Source organism: Lucilia cuprina, chromosome 4 (genome assembly GCF_022045245.1).
Source record: "Lucilia cuprina isolate Lc7/37 chromosome 4, ASM2204524v1, whole genome shotgun sequence".
In the NCBI taxonomy this organism is placed as follows: domain Eukaryota; kingdom Metazoa; phylum Arthropoda; class Insecta; order Diptera; family Calliphoridae; genus Lucilia; species Lucilia cuprina.
In genome coordinates this window covers 51,858,175-51,875,087 of record NC_060952.1, presented here as the reverse complement: position 1 = coordinate 51,875,087, position 16,913 = coordinate 51,858,175, and positions in this window count along the sequence as shown.

The window sequence follows — 16,913 nt, the reverse complement described above, 5'->3', positions numbered from 1 at the left end:
TAAGAATATATTTTTTGTTTCGAATTTTTATACAGACTTAAATTTAGAATAAAACAAAGCGGTAAAAGTGTTGAGAAAAATGTAAAAAATCAAAATTAAATCAATATGTTGGGAAATATTTGCCATCAAAAATTAATAAATTTTGCGCGTTTAGTTTATAGACCTTTATTAAGAATTAAACATAAATGGTTGATGTGTTGAGAAAATTATAAAAAGTCAAAATTAGACCAAAATATTGGGAATTATTTGCTACCAATTGATTTTAATATATCTTGCCTGTTTAGTTAAAAATTTACGTTATTGAAAAAAAAATGAACAGAATTTGTTTAATTAAGAATAAAACAGAAAAAGTTAAAGTGATGAGAAAAATATAGAATACCGATAATAGACCAATCTGTTAAGATATATTTGCCATCAATTATCTTTTACACAAGTTGCCCGTTTATTTAAAAATTTAAATTAAAAAATATTTTTTTTTTAAGATTTCAATTACTAATAATACAAATTTGTTTAAAATTAGGCCATAATATTGGGAAATATTTACAATAAATTTATTTCGAAATAAGTTGCCAATTTAATAAAAATATGAATTTTTAAACACATTATTATTCTGTTCAGAAACATTATTTTTTGGTCCCAATTTTTACAGGGTCTTTAATTAAGAATAAAACAAATTGGTTAGAAGCCGTTTGTTGGGAAACATTTACTATTAATTAATTTTAACACAACCTGCCAGTTTAATCACGAATGGGCTGTTTTTAAAGCTTATTTTTGCTTAAAAATGTTTTTTCAAATATACTTTCAACTGGTCACAAGAGGGTTAAAAACGCGAGAATTTATGTAAACCTATCACTAATTAAAACATAATACTTTTTTAGTGTAAAAAAAAAATATTTCTATAGTTTTTTTTATAGTTTTGGCCAAAAAAAAACATGATAAGCCAGACCTATGTGCGGCGGTTGAAAAAATCTAACTTTTTTACCATAAAAGGGCAAAGACTAATATTCAAGTAATTATGGGTATACATATGTGCTGTGAGACACGCTAGTGGCCTGGGGAATTTGCTATAACTTTTAAAGTATTCGAGCAATTTTGCTCTATGCAAATCAAAGTAAATTAATAAAGTAGCGACACGAGTTGTTGTACAACAAACGTCTACAAAAACCACAGGCAATTTGTTTTTGTTCGAAATACTCACTTGTCAAAATTTGTTTACAAAAATGAACCAATAATTAATGGAAAATATGGCATTATTGTTGTACTATTAAAAGTCAAAGAGTTTTCTTTATTTTTTAAAAATTAGAACATTTTTAAAAATATTATACATCTAAAATACACTTTTTCGCATTAAATACAACAAATTACTCAGAAATTTGTACAAAAGCAAGCGTTAAAATGAAAACAAATATGGCAACATAAACATTTTTGACAAGTAAGTCCACAAATAGCAAGTTAAAAAAAATAGTCAGCTGTTCAAATGAGTCTACTTTATAAATTTACTTTGATGCAAATTAGGAATTCTTTACTTTTTGCATTCCTAATTTGCATCAAAGTAAATTTATAAAGTAGACTCATTTGAACAGCTGACTATTTTTTTTTTAACTTGCTATTTGTGGACTTACTTGTCAAAAATGTTTATGTTGCCATATTTGTTTTCATTTTCATGCAAATTAGGAATTCTTTACCATAAAGTGTATTACAGGTATCACAAAGGGACCAACAGGACCCAAGTGTGCGTCTTTGCAGCCTGAATACCTAACCTAACCTACAATAAAGTGTAAAGCGAAAACTAAAAAAGTCGGTATTTTCCCTTGTAATTGCGCTTGGAAACTTCAGAGCCGATGCGGCACCTGTTAACATTATCCTATCAGCCTTATTATACCCTTCACCTTCACACAGTGGGGCAGAATGAAAATTTTTTTTGGAAATAAATCTGGCATCTCTAAACGGCTGATCCGATCGGGATAAAATTTGGCGTGAGCGTAGCCAAGGAGTATTCGAGTTTAAGTTTTGAAGATGAACATCGCAGATACCCCAGGGACGGAGCTGTGGCGGCTCAAAGTAGGGTACCTACGACATGTAAAATTTTTAAACTCGTGCCATTTTTTTGCTTTTCACCCAAATATAAAGACTTTTATATTTTCTGAAAGCGCATGCTTGGACATACTACTTATCTCTTATAATATCCGAGTTATAGGCATTTAAAAATTTAGTGATACAAAATTTACTATACCTTGTTCCGCCTTTTTTGAATACCGGGCGTAATTTTGGACCAAATGGACTCAATTTTTTCTTATTAGTTAGACAACAAGATTTCCAATAATATACAAAAATTTCAGATCAATATCATTTACAGACCCAAAAATATACGTTTTTTAATTTAAAAATTCAAAAAATTTTAGATTTTTGCTGTTTTTTTATTAATAAAATAAAATTTTCTTTAAGAACATATAACACTTTTATAGTTTTCTAAAAGGTATCTTTACGCAGAACGCTTTGGCGTAAAAAACTTGTCCTATTTTTTGAAAATGTTGCCACTGCGTTCTTCCGAATATGACCTATTTTTTTATCAAAACTTCAACTTTGGGCGACATGTTCTAAAATCCCAAAGGGGATCAGAAAACTGAAAGCAGTTTTCTATTTACTTCAAAAGTATTTTCCTAGCCCTGAAAGAAAGGTGGACCCTATGGGCAAAAATGTAAAAAATCCCATTTTTGGGATTTTCATTCCTATTTTTGGGAATTGCGGGATGCCCTTTGTCCTTTTCAATTTTTTTTTGCCTTTTTTTATTTGAAATGACAAATTTAACAAGCGTTGAAGATTTCATTGAGTTTTGTTCATAAATAAAGATTTTGTCATATATTACATATTTGTTAAATTTCTAAAACTATGATTTATATCAAAATTTTAATATGGTCGCAGATAGCTACAACAATTTAGTCCATATTTATCCCTTAATATCTTTTTTTAGTTTGATATGGAAATTCTCGACCCTTTGCTAAAAATTTCAACAAACCACTTCCAAGTTGCGGTAGTACAAATGACGGTAATACGGCGAGAACGTTTTTTCATGATTTTGAAATTACTTCAAAAATAACTGGAATCGACAAGGAGTTGCTTCGAAGAGTTAACACTATTTTAATGGCACTGAATAGTAAACATAAAATTAATGGAAATCGATTTGGGTAATATACATCTGAAATTTCTAAATTACTTGTATCTCTGTATCCATGGAGGGAACTAACACCAACAGTACACAAAGTATTGTGTCATGGTCAAATAATAATTGAATCGAATATTCTTCCACTCGGAGAGTTAACAGAAGAAGCCCAGGAAGCGAGGAATCGAGATTTTAAGCATGTTCAACTTTTCAGCTCAAGAAAATGCTCCAGGCAATCACAGAATGAAGATATTTTTAATAGTTTACTTCTATCTTCTGATCCTGTTCTTTCAACTATGCGAAAAAGATGGATTTGTTATGAAACTCTATCATCTCAAAACGAGGAAGATTTAAAGGACTTATACTACCTTCTGGATATGTATACCGATATGACAGATTATTTTATAGAAAATAATTAGTGTTAGGAATTAACTATATAAGTAGGTTGTAAGAATTAATTGTATTATGTTTAAGATAAACAGTTCAAATAAAAAAGCTATAATACTAACTGATGATATTGTGTTTTATATTTCGGTGGGCGGGAATTTTTAAAAATTGTCCACATTTCTTTCAGGGCTGGGAAAATACTTTTGGAGTAAATAGAAAACATATTGAGGTTTCCAAAACTGCTTTGGGATTTTAGAACATGTCGCCCAAAGTTGAAGTTTTGATAAAAAATAGGTCATATTCGGAAGGACGCAGTGGCAACATTTTCAAAAAATAGGAAAAGGTTTTTACGTCAACGCGTTCTGCGTAAAGATACCTTTTAGAAAACTATAAAATTGTTATATGTTCTTAAAGAAAATTTTATTTTAATAATAATAGAGTTAAGACACATTTTGGGCAAAAAAACGGCAAAAATCTAAAATTTTTTGAATTTTTAAATTAAAAAACGTATATTTTTGGATCTGTAAACGATATTGATCTGAATTTTTTTGTATATTATTGGAAATTTTGTTGTCTAACTAACAAGAAAAAATTGAGTCCATGTGGTCCAAAATTACGCCCGGTATTCAAAAAAAGGCGGACCAAGGTATTGTAAATTTTGTATCACTAAATTTTTAAATGCCTATAACTCGGATATTATAAGAGATAAGTAGTATGTCCAAGCATGTTTTTTCAAGATCTCGTCGAGCGCTTTCAGAAAATATAAAATCTTTGTATTTGGGTGAAAAACAAAAAATGCCACGAGTTTAAAAATTTTACATGTCGTAGGTACCCTACTTTAAGTCGCCACAGCTCCGTCCCTGGGGTATCTGCGGGGTTCATCTTCAAAACTTAAACTCGAATACTCCTTGGCTACGTTCACGCCAAATTTTATCCCGATCGGATCAGCCGTTTAGAAATGCCAGATTTATTTCCAAAAAATTTCGTATTTTTAAAGCAGTAATGAGCGTTAAAGTAATTTTATGCAGGGGACCTTATATGGGGGTAAGGTCAATTATAGACCGATCCACATAAAATTTGGTGGAATATCACCAAATTTTATGTGGATTTCAGCATTACAGTCATTTTCTAAAGGGGACCTTATATGGGGGGTAGGTCCGATTATGGTCCTTTGTCCACCATAATTTAGAATTTAATTTCGGAAGTCAAAAAACTGACTTGTGCAAAATTTTGTGGCATTTGCTTCATAAACAACGAATTTGTGAATGTTTGAAGCTTTTTACCCATTATTCCGGGGGATACATTTGTATGGGGGCTATGTGAACTCGTTGGCCGATTTTGCACATTTTCAATACCAAACATTTCTGATCAACAGAGAATATTTTGGGAAAATTTCATCTCCCTATCTCTTTTTTTTGTGGACGCTATCGTGCCAACAACAGACAAACAGACGGACGGACATAGCTAGATCGTTTTAGAATCTTACGAGGTTCCAGAATATATATACTTATGGGGTCTTTGAGCAATATTTTGATGTGTTACACACGGAATGACGAAATCAATATACCCCCCATATTTTTATACCCTACACCACTATAGTGGGGAGGGTATTATGTGTTTGTGCTGAAGTTTTTAACACCCAAAAATATTGGTCCTAGACCCACCTTAACCCCCCGAATCGGGCCTTTAGGCTTTATTTAAAAAAATCAAATTTAAATGCTTTATTTAAAAAAATTAACATACTGACTGGTGTAGGGTATCATATGGTCGGCAATGTCCGACTATAAATTCATACTTGTTTGATAGTGGGTATAAAAAAATGTATTTTGTGCTATAGCAGCGCAAAATCAAATCTGTTGAACTAAAATGGCTAGTATTGATGATATTTTTATTTGCGCTGAGTTTTACTAGCAGCAATTAAATTTTGTTTTGCAACTGCTAGCTGCAGATTTATTTATTGTTTTTTGAAAATATTTATGTTACAATTTGAAAATATTTTAATGTGATATACATATATGCATACATGTTATTGGAGTAAAATGTAGAGATATATATTAGTAAGATATGTCATTATTGTCATAAAATGCTTAAGTTTTATAATAGTTTTAAAAAATTGTTGTTGTGCTTCAAAGAAAAAATTCTAAATTAAAAACAAGTAAGAGTGCTATATTCGGCTGTGCCGAATCTTATATACCCTTCACCATAGTGTATTTTAAACATAATTGATCTTACAGTCTAGTTAATAAAAACATTAAAAAAATTTGAGTCGATTTAAGCCGAATGTTTCGGCGGCGGCTCAAGCAACTAAATATAGTTCGGCGGCGGCTAAGCTCCGACTCGAAGCCGGTCGACTTCGACCTCTGATTCATTGCTGATAAACATTGACGAGACGTAGATTTTGTTTTTGTTTATCGTAAAAAAAATTGTTTTAAAAAGCACTTGGAAAAAATTTGTGTTAGTTTTAAATTTCAAACTTACATTATTCGCATAAAAATTATTGTACAATAACTCACAATCTACTCTCATATAATTGAAAACGTTTTAAATATTTTTTTCTATTCATCAAAAAATATATTTGCAAAACAAAACGGAAAATTATTTTATTTTAACAAAAAATGCAAATCATATTTTTTTGCTGTGTATACTTTGTATGTTTGAATTCCAAACATACAAAAAAATACACAGCTGAATAAAACCAAATACATCTACACACACACGTGTACATCTTTTTCTATGTACAGTGTTTTTGTTGCTTTTTTAACAATTTTTTGATGAAATTTTCAGAGGTTGTCTCGGATTTTTGCTCATATCTCCGTTATTTACCGACCGATTTTGCTGATTTTAAATAGAGATCTTCTCGAAAGCATGTCTAATAGAATTATTGAAGATTCAGACATCGCCGATATCTGGGGTCCTCTAAAAACTGATTTCAACAGACAGACAGACGGACAGACAGACATGGCTTAATCGACTCCGCTATCTATAAGGATCAAGAATATATATACTTTATAGGGTCGGAAAATTAAGGATCAAGAATATATATACTTTATAGGGTCGGAAAATTATATTATAGAAATTACAAACGGAATGACAAACTTATATATACCCTTCTCACGAAAGTGAAGGGTATAAAAAAACCTTTTATGGAGTGTTTATTGTTTTGTCATAACTAGACAGTATAATTCTAAGTCGAATGGGAAAAACTCTTCAGTGAGCCGGCGATAATATTTAGCCGCCTGAATATCCGCTATGTACTGTATACTATATATTTGTGTATAGTTCTACAATTTAAATTTTTTGTATATTTATGAAAGTTATTAAATTTTATAAAGGTAAATAAAAAAAACCGATTTCAACCATTTTCAATAGCGTTCGTCCTTGAACCAAAAAAGGGTGTGTGCCAAATTTCATCAAATTATCTTGAAAATTGCGACCTGTAGCGTGCGCACAAGGTTTACATGGGCACACAGACAGACAGACAGACGGACGGACAGACGGACATAGCTAAATCGACTCAGAAAGTGACCCAAAAATATTGGTCTAAATAATACAGATAGCTATTTGTGCAAATGTCCAAGTTTGCACGCGTGTTTCATGAATCTTATCCAAAAATTATTTAAAACAATATTATTTTGGATAGTTTTATGTTGCAAAACAAGTATTTTTACTAATTTGGACATGCTGAACACAAATCCGTAAAAATATTTCGATTTAATAGTTTTCGAGATAACGCTCATTATGATTCTAATTTCATTAATTTTATTAATTTAATTTATTTATTAATCATATAACATTGATTTTGGACCAAAACCTTATAATCTGTTTCCTTTTCAACAATTTGGTTTATATTATTTCATTAAATTGCATAAAATAAAATATTTAGTGATATTAAATAAAAAATGTATATTTATATGAAAAACTCTCTATCTGAAGGTTGAAAAAAATTTTACGTAGAAAAAAGCTCTATCTGATATAAATTTGTGAATAATTTTGCAAATAATGGAAAATTTTAAATTCTTTTTATATAACGATTTAGAATATAGTCGTAAATATATTTTTTGAAGGGGGGTTTGTATGGGGGCTAGGGTCAAATAAGGGCCGATCCTTACGAAAATCTGCAGTGTCATTTATACTTATATAGAACTTATTTGTGCCAATTTTCAGAGAGATAATAGAATATTTGACATAATACTTTTTTAGTGTAAAAAAAAATATTTTTATAGTTTTTTTTATAGTTTTGGCCAAAAAAAACATAATAAGCCAGACCTATGTGCGGCGGTTGAAAAAATCTAACTTTTTTACCATAAAAGGGCAAAGACTAATATTCAAGTAATTATGGGTATACATATGTGCTGTGAGACACGCTAGTGGCCTGGGGAATTTGCTATAACTTTTAAAGTATTCGAGCAATTTTGCTCTATGCAAATCAAAGTAAATTAATAAAGTAGCGACACGAGTTGTTGTACAACAAACGTCTACAAAAACCACAGGCAATTTGTTTTTATTCGAAATACTCACTTGTCAAAATTTGTTTACAAAAATGAACCAATAATTAATGGAAAATATGGCATTATTGTTGTACTATTAAAAGTCACAGAGTTTTCTTTATTTTTTAAAAATTAGAACATTTTTAAAAATATTATACATCTAAAATACACTTTTTCACATTAAATACAACAAATTACTCAGAAATTTGTACAAAAGCAAGCGTTAAAATGAAAACAAATATGGCAACATAAACATTTTTGACAAGTAAGTCCACAAATAGCAAGTTAAAAAAAATAGTCAGCTGTTCAAATGAGTCTACTTTATAAATTTACTTTGATGCAAATTAGGAATTCTTTACAATAAAGTGTAAAGCGAAAACTAAAAAAAGTCGGTATTTTCCCTTGTAATTGCGCTTGGAAACTTCAGAGCTGATGCGGCACCTGTTAACATTATCCTATCAGCCTTATTATACCCTTCACCTTCGCACAGTGGGGCAGAATGAAATTTTTTTTTGGTAATAAATCGGCTGATCCGATCGGGATAAAATTTGGCGTGAGCGTAGCCAAGGAGTATTCGAGTTTAAGTTTTGAAGATGAACCTCGCAGATACCCCAGGGACGGAGCTGTGGCGGCTCAAAGTAGGGTACCTACGACATGTAAAATTTTTAAACTCGTGCCATTTTTTTGCTTTTCACCCAAATACAAAGACTTTTATATTTTCTGAAAGCGCATGCTTGGAAATACTACTAATCTCTTATAATATCCGAGTTATAGGCATTTAAAAATTTAGTGATACAAAATTTACAATACCTTGTTCCGCCTTTTTTGAATACCGGGCGTAATTTTGAACCAAATGGACTCAATTTTCTCTTATTAGTTAGACAACAAAATTTCCAATAATATACAAAAAATTTCAGATCAATATCATTTACAGATCCAAAAATATACGTTTTTTAATTTAAAAATTCAAAAAATTTTAGATTTTTGCTGTTTTTTTTTCCAAAATGTGTCTTAACTCTTTTATTAATAAAATAAAATTTTCTTTAAGAACATATAACAATTTTATAGTTTTCTAAAAGGTATCTTTACGCAGAACGCTTTGGCGTAAAAAACTTGTCCTATTTTTTGAAAATGTTGCCACTGCGTCTTTCCGAATATGACCTACTTTTTTATCAAAACTTCAACTTTGGGCGACATGTTCTAAAATCCCAAAGCTGGGATCAGAAAACTGAAAGCAGTTTTGGAAACCTCAATATGTTCAAAAGTATTTTCGCAGCCCTGAAAGAAATGTGGACCCTATGGGCAAAAATGTAAAAAATCCCATTTTTGGGATTTTCATTCCTATTTTTGGGAATTTCGGGATGCCCTTTGACCTTTTCATTTTTTTTTTGCATTTTCTTATTTGAAATGACAAATTTAACAAGCGTTGAAGATTTCATTGAGTTTTGTTCATAAATAAAGATTTTGTCGTATATTACATATTTGTTAAATTTCTAAAACTATGATTTATATCAAAATTTTAATATGGTCGCAGATAGCTACAACAATTTAGTCCATATTTATCCCTTAATATCTTTTTTTAGTTAGATATGGAAATTCTCGACCCTTTGCAAAAAATTTTAAGCCAATATCTCAATTACATTCAAAAATATGTTCATTTAAACCTGTATCCTTTAATTTAATATTTTTCATATTTTAATATTAAATATGACAGAACATGTTTAAATCTTATATTTACCTATTTTCTATTTGTTTGCTTATCCTTATAATTGAAAGATCCTATTATGCTTTAATTTTCAGAAATTTATAACTATTTTTTACCTAAATTTTTTCGACAGATCATTTCGTTCTGTTTCGTTTATGATCATTTAGGTATAAATATACAGGTAATGATAATTTCGATTCATTCACTAATAAGAAATATCAATGACTGAATTACAGGTTATAGTAATATAGTCCTAAATGTTAGGTAGAAAGTTCGTAATTTTTACTTTGGAATACCTGTATCGGAAATGACAAGAATTGGTATATAAGTAAACTTCTCAGATTTTAATTACCATATTTAATAAATCTACAATGAAGATTACATTAAAGTACGAAGAGTCGTGTTCCGTTTTACGGAGTGTATCTTCAAAAGGGCCAGAAAGAATTGAAGACATTTCAAATTATATAAAAACTACTACATATAATAGAAAAGTAGACAAAACAATCATATCAAAAATTGAAAAATTTTTGATGTAAAAAGTAAGTCTGTGGATGGAAATCAAAAGAAATTTCGATTAAAATTTTGTAGTTGGATGGAAACTTCTATGGAAATCTCAACTTACAACATATCAGCAGGAGCGCCTTGCAAGTCATACGAAGGTCAAAAAAAGAGGGTCACACAAAAACTTTTTTCAATCTCAAATGAGGAAATTGCTGATACATTTAACGAAATGCTGAAAAAAGGAAAACCAACCTATGGTACCAAATATTAAGGAAAGCTCTGCATGAAAAAGGACACAATATATTACCATCATACAAGGCGATCCAGGAAAAAACAAACTATCCTACCATCACCTATTGCTGTTAATGATGTGGAAGCTTGTATTGATATATCATATTTGCTCAAAAACACAGCATCAAGAATTGTGTCAGATTTTCAGAAGACAAACTAAGGAAAATTCATAACTGTGATGTTGTCTTAATGTGTAAGTGGGATGTGACAGTTTATCAGCACTTCCAGAATACAAACAAGCTTGTGGAATTCGGACATTAGCAGACTACAAAAGTGTATTTATGTCATCATTAGTGCCATTACGAATTCGTTCATATTCCCTTAATCCATCATCGTCAAGCATCGGAAATTCATTTGAAGATATATGGATCAATACAACTCCGTGTTCAAAATTGGATTTGAATATATAAAGAAGTCAAAGAAAACAACAAAAGATTTAGTGGAATATTTAAAAGATGAAATAAATGCACTGGAGCCCATTTGCATAAAAATAAAGGAATTCTCTATTAACGTATCATATCAGCTAAGCTTAACAATAATTGATGGAAAGGTCAGCAATGCCATAACAGAAACTTCTTCCTTCTGGAGAAGAATACGATTTTTGGATTACGATTTTTGGATTACTTTTTACACGACCTCAAATATAGAAGTGTGCCAGAGAATCTTACTAAATCAACAAAAAATAATGAAGAATTGAAAGAACTGAGAGCTGCGGAAAAAAGCAAAATCCAGGAAGAATTTAAAGTTCAGATGGGATTAAACATCGACAAACCACTTCCAAGTTGCGGTAGTACAAATGACGGTAATACGGCGAGAACGTTTTTTCGTGATTTTGATATTACTTCAAAAATAACTGGAATCGACAAGGAGTTGCTTCGAAGAGTTAACACTATTTTAATGGCACTGAATAGTAAACATAAAATTAATGGAAATCGATTTGGGTAATATACATCTGAAATTTCTAAATTACTTGTATCTCTGTATCCATGGAGGGAACTAACACCAACAGTACACAAAGTATTGTGTCATGGTCAAATAATAATTGAATCGAATATTCTTCCACTCGGAGAGTTAACAGAAGAAGCCCAGGAAGCGAGGAATCGAGATTTTAAGCATGTTCAACTTTTCAGCTCAAGAAAATGCTCCAGGCAATCACAGAATGAAGATATTTTTAATAGTTTACTTCTATCTTCTGATCCTGTTCTTTCAACTATGCGAAAAAGATGGATTTGTTATGAAACTCAATCATCTCAAAACGAGGAAGATTTAAAGGACTTATATTACATTCTGGATATGTATACCGATATGACAGATTATTTTATAGAAAATAATTAGTGTTAGGAATTAACTATATAAGTAGGTTGTAAGAATTAATTGTATTATGTTTAAGATAAACAGTTCAAATAAAAAAGCTATAATACTAACTGATGATATTGTGTTTTATATTTCGGTGGGCGGGAATTTTTAAAAATTGTCCACATTTCTTTCAGGGCTGGGAAAATACTTTTGGAGTAAATAGAAAACATATTGAGGTTTCCAAAACTGCTTTGGGATTTTAGAACATGTCGCCCAAAGTTGAAGTTTTGATAAAAAAATAGGTCATATTCGGAAGGACGCAGTGGCAACATTTTCAAAAAATAGGAAAAGTTTTTTACGCCAAAGCGTTCTGCGTAAAGATACCTTTTAGAAAACTATAAAATTGTTATATGTTCTTAAAGAAAATTTTATTTTAATAATAATAGAGTTAAGACACATTTTGGGCAAAAAACGGTAAAAATCTAAAATTTTTTGAATTTTTAAATTAAAAAACGTATATTTTTGGATCTGTAAACGATATTGATCAGAATTTTTTTGTATATTATTGGAGTCCATTTGGTCCAAAATTACGCCCGGTATTCAAAAAAAGGCGGACCAAGTTATGGTAAATTTTGTATCACTAAATTTTTAAATGCCTATAACTCGGATATTATAAGAGATAAGTAGTATGTCCAAGCATGTTTTTTCAAGATCTCGTCGAGCGCTTTCAGAAAATATAAAATCTTTGTATTTGGGTGAAAAACAAAAAAATGGCACAAGTTTAAAAATTTTACATGTCGTAGGTACCCTATTTTGAGTCGCCACAGCTCCGTCCCTGGGGTATCTGCGGGGTTCATCTTCAAAACTTAAACTCGAATACTCCTTGGCTACGTTCACGCCAAATTTTATCCCGATCGGATCAGCCGTTTAGAAATGCCAGATTTATTTCCAAAAAATTTCCATTCTGCCCTACTGTGCACTCGTATTTTTAAGGCAGTAATGAGCGTCAAATTCGTATTTTTACGCCCATAATTAACGTTAAAGTCGTTTTCTGAAGGGGACCTTATATGGGGGGTAGGGTTTTGGCTAGTAAGACACTTATGTCAAATTTCATCGCTATAGTTGTATTTTTAAGCGAGAAATGAGCGTTCAAGTCATTTTCTGAAGGGGACGTTATATGGGGGGTAGGGTCAATTATGGACCGATCCACATAAAATTTGGTGGAGAGATATTGACTTGTGGAAAACTTACGTGTATCAAATTTAATCGCAATATTCATATTATTAAGTCACATATCAGCATTACAGTCATTTTCTAAAGGGGACCTTATATGGGGGGTAGGTCCGATTATGGTCCTTTGTCCACCATAATTTAGAATTTAATTTCGGAAGTCAAAAAACTGACTTGTGCAAAATTTTGTGGCATTTGCTTCATAAAGAACGAATTTGTGAATGTTTGAAGCTTTTTACCCATTATTCCGGGGGATACATTTGTATGGGGGCTATGTGAACTCGTTGGCCGATTTTGCACATTTTCAATACCAAACATTTCTGATCAATAGAGATTATTTTGGGAAAATTTCATCTCCCTATCTCTTTTTTTTTGTGGACGCTATCGTGCCAACAACAGACAAATAGACGAACAGACGGACGGACATAGCTAGATCGTTTTAGAATCTTACGAGGTTCCAGAATATATATACTTTATGGGGTCTTTGAGCAATATTTTGATGTGTTACACACGGAATGACGAAATCAATATACCCCCCATATTTTTATACCCTACACCACTATAGTGGGGAGGGTATTATGTGTTTGTGCTGAAGTTTTTAACACCCAAAAATATTGGTCCTAGACCCACCTTAACCCCCCGAATCGGTCCTTTAGGCTTTATTTAAAAAAAAATCAAAATTAAATGCTTTATTTAAAAAAATTAACATACTGACTGGTGTAGGGTATCATATGGTCGGCAATGTCCGACTATAAATTCATACTTGTTTGATAGTGGGTATAAAAAAATGTATTTTGTGCTATAGCAGCGCAAACTCAAATCTGTTGAACTAAAATGGCTAGTATTGATGATATTTTTATTTGCGCTGAGTTTAACTAGCAGCAATTAAATTTTGTTTTGCAACTGCTAGCTGCAGATTTATTTATTGTTTTTTGAAAATATTGATGTTACAATTTGAAAATATTTTAATGTGATATACATATATGCATACATGTTATTGGAGTAAAATATGTCATTATTGTCATAAAATGCTTAAGTTTTATAATAGTTTTAAAAAATTGTTGTTGTGCTTCAAAGAAAAAATTCTAAATTAAAAAAACCTTTAATGGAGTGTTTATTGTTTTGTCATAACTAGACAGTATAATTCTAAGTCGAATGGGAAAAACTCTTCAGTGAGCCGGCGATAATATTTAGCCGCCTGAATATCCGCTATGTACTGTATACTATATATTTGTGTATAGTTCTACAATTTAAATTTTTTGTATATTTATGAAAGTTATTAAATTTTATAAAGGTAAATAAAAAAACCGATTTCAACCATTTTCAATAGCGTTCGTCCTTGAACCAAAAAAGGGTATGTGCCAAATTTCATCAAATTATCTTGAAAATTGCGACCTGTAGCGTGCGCACAAGGTTTACATGGACACACAGACAGACAGACGGACGGACAGACGGACATAGCTAAATCGACTCAGAAAGTGACCCAAAAATATTGGTCTAAATAATACAGATAGCTATTTGTGCAAATGTCCAAGTTTGCACGCGTGTTTCATGAATCTTATCCAAAAATTATTTAAAACAATATTATTTTGGATAGCTTTATGTTGTAAAACAAGTATTTTTACTAATTTGGACATGCTGAACACAAATTCGTAAAAATATTTCGATTTAATAGTTTTCGAGATAACGCTCATTATGATTCTAATTTCATTAATTTTATTAATTTTATTTATTTATTAATCATATAACATTGATTTTGGACCAAAACCTTGTAATCTGTTTCCTTTTCAACAATTTGGTTTATATTATTTTATTAAATTGCATAAAATAAAATATTTAGTGATATTAAATAAAAAATGTATATTTATATGAAAAACTCTCTATCTGAAGGTTGAAAAAAATTTTACGTAGAAAAAAAGCTCTATCTGATATAAATTTGTGAATAATTATGCAAATAATGGAAAATTTTAAATTCTTTTTATATAACGATTTAGAATATAGTCGTAAAAATATAGTCGTAAATATATTTTTTGAAGGGGGGTTTGTATGGGGGCTAGGGTCAAATAAGGGCCGATCCTTACGATAATCTGCAGTGTCATTTATACTTATATAGAACTTATTTGTGCCAATTTTCAGAGAGATAATAGAATATTTGACGTAATTATGTCATAATAAGTACAAATCGGGAGGTACGGTTGTATGGGGGCTAGGTGAAATAATGGTCCGATTTCAACCGTTTTCAATAGGCTTCGTCCCTGTACCAAAAAAACATGCTTGGTCCAAATTTCATCAAATTATCTTGAAAATTGCGGCCTGTACCTTGCGCACAAGGTTTACAGGGACAGCCAGCCAGCCGGACAGACGGACGGACATGTCTTAATCGACTCAAAAAATGATTCTGGATCGATCGGTATACTTTAAGGTGGGTATTGGACCAATATTTTTGTATGTTACAAACATCACGTATAATACCCTCCCCACTATAGTGGTGTAGGGTATAAAAATCAAAAATCTTTACGAACTAGTAAAATAAACAGTATTTTTGCGCTCTTCTGAAAATTGTGTTATTTTAGATAGAGGCTATTGAATATAGTCCCTCAATATTTTTTATACACCACTATAGTGGGGAGGGTATTATGCGTTTGTGCTGAAGTTTGTAACACCCAAAATATTAGAAGTGAAAATTTAGTTTAAGATTATCAGTTCAAATAGGCGATCATATATGATATATGTATATAGTCATTTATTTTTTAATGTATCAAAGCTTCATAAAATATATAAAACTAAATAATAAAAATTTTTAATTAATTTTAAAAAAATGTACCATTATTTTCTATTGTACAATGTACAAAATAACATATTGTTAATTTTATTTTTAAAACCTTAATTTTAGTTTTAAATATTTTCTGTTGTAGAAATTAATAAATTTACAATCACCTTGTATAAAACAGGGTTGTTAATTTGATAAACAGAGCTTTCGAGGGAATCTGGACGGAATATAATTAATATCTCATAGCCAATGTTAAATAAACAAACTAAAGAAATTTATTTTGTTTATCTCAGGAACAAAACCCCAATTGACAATGCAATGAAAATATAAATAAAACAAAATACAAGGAATCAGGATTTTGGATAAGAATATTTATTGGATAGGAATATTACCTTAAGCTTCGGATGTTAGAAAAAAAACAAGAAGGAAAATTTATTAACTTAAAACGGAAACCTCATTTTGAACATCTTGGCCAGGTTGACAGATGCTTTTGGGCATTATGGGGGAAAGAGATGGCCATCTTTCAGCCTTTGTATAGCTTACAGAAAAAAAGGGAAAAACTTGCTCATCTCATATATTAAGGCCAAAAGAGTGATGAGGCTTTTGGCATTAACATTGCCGCCCGCCTTGCAGGATATGCAATGAAAAAAAGGGTCACCCGGGCCATGTCCAAAATGTTGTTTCTGCATAGAAAAGAAAAAAAGATATATTAGAACAGTTAATTCGACATATATAGTAATTCATTTTTTCGTAATCTGATCATCTATTCATGACATAGCTTAGGATTTAATGGAATATAATAGTTTAAACATATATGTAATTCATTAGTAATATTAAGATGCATAAATATGTATGTAGGATATAAATTTTGGAATATATTGATATGTTTCATAATTTGCTTTCAATTCAGCCTATAAGTGCATTTTATTATAGTCTAAAAAGTGCAAGGTCCATAAATGACCCAGCCAAACATGGTGCTTTGCGTTGTCGGAAATCCTACCCTAGAAAATACACCTTGGCATATGACCTTTGGATATATATCGACGCCGATTATTATGTCTACGGGAGCAGATTCGTGGAACTTCG